This window comes from Sturnira hondurensis, unplaced genomic scaffold, assembly GCF_014824575.4.
Source record: "Sturnira hondurensis isolate 20B ecotype Veracruz unplaced genomic scaffold, ASM1482457v3 Scaffold0006799, whole genome shotgun sequence".
In the NCBI taxonomy this organism is placed as follows: Eukaryota; Metazoa; Chordata; class Mammalia; order Chiroptera; family Phyllostomidae; genus Sturnira; species Sturnira hondurensis.
The window spans coordinates 805,839-811,826 of record NW_028079430.1 but is presented as its reverse complement, the minus strand read 5'-3'; positions in this window follow the sequence as shown (position 1 = coordinate 811,826).

Genomic DNA, 5,988 nt, shown 5'->3' with positions numbered 1-5,988 from the left:
GGAGCTCGCCCAGCACCCGCCTCCACTTGGGGCGCGAGGGCCGGGCCAGGCGCAGCCGAGGCCGGGCAGGAAGGGGCAGGGCTGCAGTGGGCCTCGGAGAGACTGTGGGACCTAGGGAGACAGTGCCGCTCCGGTGCCGGCTGCCCTCAGCCTCAGATACTTAAGGGGGGCAGTGGGAGCAGTTTGCAGCTCAGGCTCCTTAACTTTAAGCCCGGTTCCCTCCTGGCTGGCAGCCCTGGCGCGCTGCCCAGAGGTGGCTTCCTGTGCTTGGAGTCTGGGCTGGCCCGTCTTTATCTCGCACCGACCTCTAACTTTTTCCTACCACTCCACACACACCACACACCTCTGGGCCTGTTTCCCATTCACAAAAATGCGCACCTGGCCTGGGATTTCTGCCCTAAGAAACAGGAATTAAATCTGAAAGCGATTTTTTTTCAAAGTAACACCTAAAAGTAACATAGTGTTATATTGATTGTATCTCAATAAAACGGGGGAGAGAAAAAAACACACACACAGAAAGCCAAACTGGAAAAACTCGAGTCTCTTGCAGAAAACAGCCACATCCATGCAGGGGGGGGGGGGATCATAAAAAGAGGGTCCACTGTGTTCCACAGTTTTAGTGCACCAGACCTGCCCCTGATGAATCCTAAGTAGCTTCTGCCAACAGCACGTGCGAGGAAACCTCAGGCTCGGCCTCTCCAAATGGGTGCAGACACAAGACTTGGGATTCACTGCCCAGGGAAGACAGAAATGGGACGAGGGAGGGGACTCTGGATTCAGAAAACACCAGGGTCCTGGTCCCTCCGCTACGCCAAGTCAGGTGGCACACCCGCTCTCCGTGGTACAGGGAGTGTCTCACAACAAGGTCTTCTGTCACCTGCAGGAGGTACCACTGGGCACTTGTAAGAGGTTCAACTCCCCCACGTGGTCTGCATCACTACACAAAGACCAGCCCTTCCAGCCAAATCCAGGGACCTGGACCCTGAATTGCCCCGCCCCCACACCCTATGCTGTATGTTTAGGACACATGTGAATCTAGAGTTTGTAAACTGACAGCTCTCTGGTCAGGGAAAGCATCCGGAAACCAATTTATTTGCTTATTTCCCTCCCATTTCCAGTCCTGCTAAGAACTATCCTCTCTCCTTTACAAAAGCCTTCACATCATCAAATTTTCTACCCATCCTTAAAAACCCCTTCCCCCTACTGTGGGTATTCTGTACTTGAGAAGAGGCTGCATGAAATACTCATCCCAGACTTAAATATTTTTAGTTTCCTTTATTTTCGTAACAAGCAGAGGAATGACCGCCTGCCAAGATGTTGACTGAGAAAGCTTTTCACACAAGAACGCATACAGGAATGCTCATAGCCATTTCATTCATGATTGCCAGAAACAAGAAAAATGTTCTTTTTTTAAAGATTGTATTTATTCATTTTTAGAGAGAGGGGAAGGAAGGAAGAAAGGGAAACATCAATGTGGGGTTGCCTCTCAAGTGCCCCCTACTGGGTACCTGGCCTGCAACCCAGGCATGTGCCCTGACTGGGAATCGAACCAGCGACCCTTTGTTTCATAGGCCGGCGCTCAATCCACTGAGCCACACCAGCCAGGGGAAATGTTCTTAAACGGTGAATGGAAGAGTGACTTGTGCTGCACTCATACAAGGGAACCCTAGGCAGCAATGGAAGGAGTGAGCTACTGACATACCCAACAGCGCATTACAGGACAACCTGGGAAAGGCAGACCTATAGGGACAGCGGTTGCCTGGGGCGGGGGGCTGTGGGGTGGGGGCAGAAGGGAGTTCTTGGGCTGAGGGACCGGTTCTATGTTTGGATTATGGTGGGTTGTTACACAGCCATATGCATTTGTTAAAAAGCATGATACTGTACTCGAAAGCCAGTTTAATTTTACTCTGGAAATTATGCCTCAATGAACCTCTGCCTTTAATTACCATCTGACTTCAACATGAGGAAAATGGAATAAGCATTCTTAGCTCAAATGATCACTGTGAAAATCAGGACCGTTTACGAAGGTCATGAGCTCGGACTGTCACATGGGAGCAAAGCAGCAGTGCCGGTATCGCTTGGGAGCTTGGGAGCCATGCAGATGCTCGGGCCCACCCCGGCCCCTCTGAATGAGAGTCACGTGACACCCAGGCCCCCCGTGACCCCTTCACACACTAGTATAAAGCAGCACCACTCCCAGTGTGGTTTGCACACCAGCACCAGACTGCAAGCAGTTGCCTGTTCGCAGCAAGGTAGGTCAGCGATCAAGAGGAAGCCTTTAGAGAATTCATAGCAGTTTGATGGAGTTCTTTTATGCTTGTTGACTCTAATAAAAATTCAAGGCTTGTGTCTTTATTTTGACGTTCTAACTTGACTGTATTGTACGAAAGCGTCTGTCCTCGGTGGATTAAGAAAATACTGTTACCATCCAGAAGAAAGATGTAATCACAATGCAACTTCCTGCCGGAGAAAGGAGTATTACACGGACATCTCAACATCTGCATGGCGGGCCCCTCTGCCCACATCTGTGTCAGCAGCCCCCAAAGACCAGTGCTTCCTGCAGACACCCAGAGTGGAGACCCTGAACTCACACCTCCGTAACTCAATCCGTTTCTGTGGTCAGCACAGGAGTCTAGGATTCAGGCCAACTCTTCGATTTTCCCCAATATCTAGCCTCCACGAGAACTACCGGCTTCCACTGAAACAACCTCCAAACTTGATCAGTTTCATCTGTTTTGATGTCCAAAGACCTCTTTCAGCACCTACTTTGAATATCTTATAGTTAGGAGGAACCTGCTTGAATAGTCATTGCAGGTTTTCAGTCTGTCTGCTACACAAGTTCCCCCCTTTTATCTACTGGACCGACCACCTAGTTATTATGTGGCACTAATAAGACCGAAGCCACGAGGACCTGGCCCTACCTCACAATCCTGGTCGCCGCTCTCTCCAATGTCAGAGGTCACGAAGTGGACTAATGCAGGAGAATCTGACTCGCCCAGGGTCGAGCCACCACCACCAGAGGAAAGATAATTTTACCACACAATGAATTTTAAATTTGAATATCCTAGTTGTCTTTCAGGAGACAACAATCATCTAAGTTTGACTCATTTATCATATTATGCTAAGTGGCTGTTCTGCCCATATTTTCCAAGTCATTTGGGAGACAGGATTCCAGATAAGAAGGTGAATTCTGTCTCTTAGCCTATCCACTACCTGCACCCCGCTCTCAAAATAGGAAGACAACTTTCCATTATATAAATACGGCACTTAATCACCACCATTTCCAAATCATGTAAATACTTCGGGTTTCAAAACAGTTGTGTCAAATTCAAATGGGCGTCAAATACCATATGATCTCCCCTTTACCTGAAACCTAATCAACAAAAGAAAAAGCAAACAAAATATAACCAGAGACATTGAAATTAAGAACAACCTAATAATAGCAAGAGGGGAGTAGGGAGGGGACAGTGGGGAGAAGGATTTTCAGGAACTACTATAAAGGACACAGGGACAAAACCAAGGGGGAGGGTGGAAGCAAGGGAGGGAGGTGGGTTTGGCTGGGGTAGGGGGGAGTGGTGGGGAGAAAATGCAGTCAACTGTAATTGAACAACAATAAAGTAATTTTTTTAAAAGCCCACATACAGCATCACTTTGAATATAATCATGTATAAGACCGTGTTAAAACCATCTTCAGTTTTGAAGTTGTATGTAAATTCTGTTCTGAAGACCGACAGATTTAACACACAAAAATGCACGTCCACTGAAGAATCAATGATCATGAGAATTGGATCCACATCCTATACTGTATTTGTGGCTGTGAAACGTCCACCTCCCTCCCTCCCTTCCTTCCTGAAGCAGCCAGCAGGCCGGCGGGATTGCTGCCCAGGGAGCACCGACGCCCAAAGAAGGAAGGCGGCTCCGGCTCCACAGGGCAGCGGCCGAATGGGCTGGGACACTGGCTGCAGGTAAGGGGACGGAGAAAATAAACGCATAAATTGAGGATGACGAGACCTAGGCTACTTGCTGTCGGAGAAATGACTTACAGCATGCAGAGGGGAAAGCTAGCGTGAACCCTGGAAGGCTGATTTGAATGAGTGGATTTGGCGAGACTTCCCAGTTTAAATATGTTTAGATACAGGAATACAAAGGGGTCTCTGTCCTCATGAAGCACACAGTTTAGTCAGGGGAGACAGAAAATAACTTAGTCACACCTCAGGGCTCTGTAGCTACAGAAGAAATTTGGGTCGAATGAACAACCATAAAACTAAGAATCTGCAAAACAACAAAAATTGCTTCTCTAACATTTATTTTTAAAGTTACGCTGTGCAGAGAGGAACTTCGAATGCACGTTTCTCATTTTAAAGTGCTCATCATTCATTTTTGAAAATGGAAATTTTTGCCATCTTTCAATTTTTTCATGCCTTTTTGCTCCATGGACTCAAAAACCGAATCTTTGACATTCAAGTTTGTCCACTTGTCTCTTTGTAACGTCTTCAAACTCATGACCATTTGTTTCTCTATACTAACGTGACGGGACTAGTGTCTGTGCAATATGTCTCAAGCAGTCTGAGAGCAATTCAATTGGCAAGAAGTTCATCTCTTCAGCACATTTTCAACGTGTTCTCTCTCCTTCCGAAGGAAAGGCAGCCACTTGGGGGAAATGGCCCCAGTGTAATGTTGCTAACGAGTCAGGAGAGGGCGCTGCAGCTGAAGTTAAAGAATGGTTTGGGGATGAGTAACAGGGAAACGCAGGGAGGGGATCCAAGGAAAGAAGGAAGACAAGTGGGTATTTTCGGTCATCCCCATAGTCGTGGGTCCCTAAACTACACGAACAAGAGATACAGAACTAAAGTATTATTGAACAACTGGATGTAACATGCTTTTTTCTGTTTTAAAAAATTATTCTCTGTCCATATTCACTCGCTGTCCATCCTGATAAAACGGAAGTAAATCAACAGGAGAGATGTCATACGTTTATCTTTAAAAATTATCTTATATATTGCAAAAGCAATTCATCAGGACAGCATCCTTCCGTCCACAACAGAGCAACGCTTCCTCTGGCGCCGGGACCTTGCCTGTCCTGTAGTGATTTATTTCTCGGCGACACGGTTGCCTATTTAAGCCCTGAAGCACACGATGTAACTCTGTGCTGCAAAAAAGGGGGCAGCGGGGGACGTGGGAGGTCAAAGTTCACGTTATAACTCTTGAAGCCTGCTTCTGTCAAAATGTACCACTTTTTAAAGTTGTTACAGTAGTTCTTCTTCGTTATCGTTGCCGGTTTTAATTAACCCTCCCTTTTAATGTCTACACAACCTCGTATGTCTTCCCGATGTGGACTCCGTGTAAGGCAATACGTTACGTGTGTCTAAGGTCAGTTTATTGTCGTAGTAAATCCTAATTTTTATATTTTCTATTTCCAAAAAAAACCTTTAAGCCTGGCTGGCATAGCTCAGTGGATTGAGCACGGGCTTGCAAACCAAAGGATCACGGTTCGATTCCCAGTCAGGGCACATGCCTGGGTTGCAGGCCAGTTCCCAGCAGGGGACCCATGAGAGGCAACCATACATTGATGTTTCTCTCCCTCTCTCTTTCCCTTCCCCTCTAAAGACAAATAAATAAAATATTTTTTTTAAAAAAACTTTAAGAACCCAAGGAAGCTATAAAGAAATAGTGTTTAGGGAGTCCAACGGCCAGAAATGCAATCTGAGCTCACTCAGGCAAAGGGGGTGTGGGGGCACTCGGGCAACACAAGACCAGAAGCTCCAGTTTTACGTGCTCCCACCTGGGGCGCCAGAGGGCCCCTTTCTCAGCGCTCTTTCTGCTGCTAAATTCCCCGAATCCTCGAATCCTTGGGTAAGAGGCTCCCTGACTCAGGTTAGGTGCTTGCTGATGGAAAAATTAACAATGTGCCTGGGCCCAAAGCACTGCGTTCCCAGTGAATGAATCCAAGTTCAAGAAAAGGGGGGAAAGACATTTTTCTGGAAGATG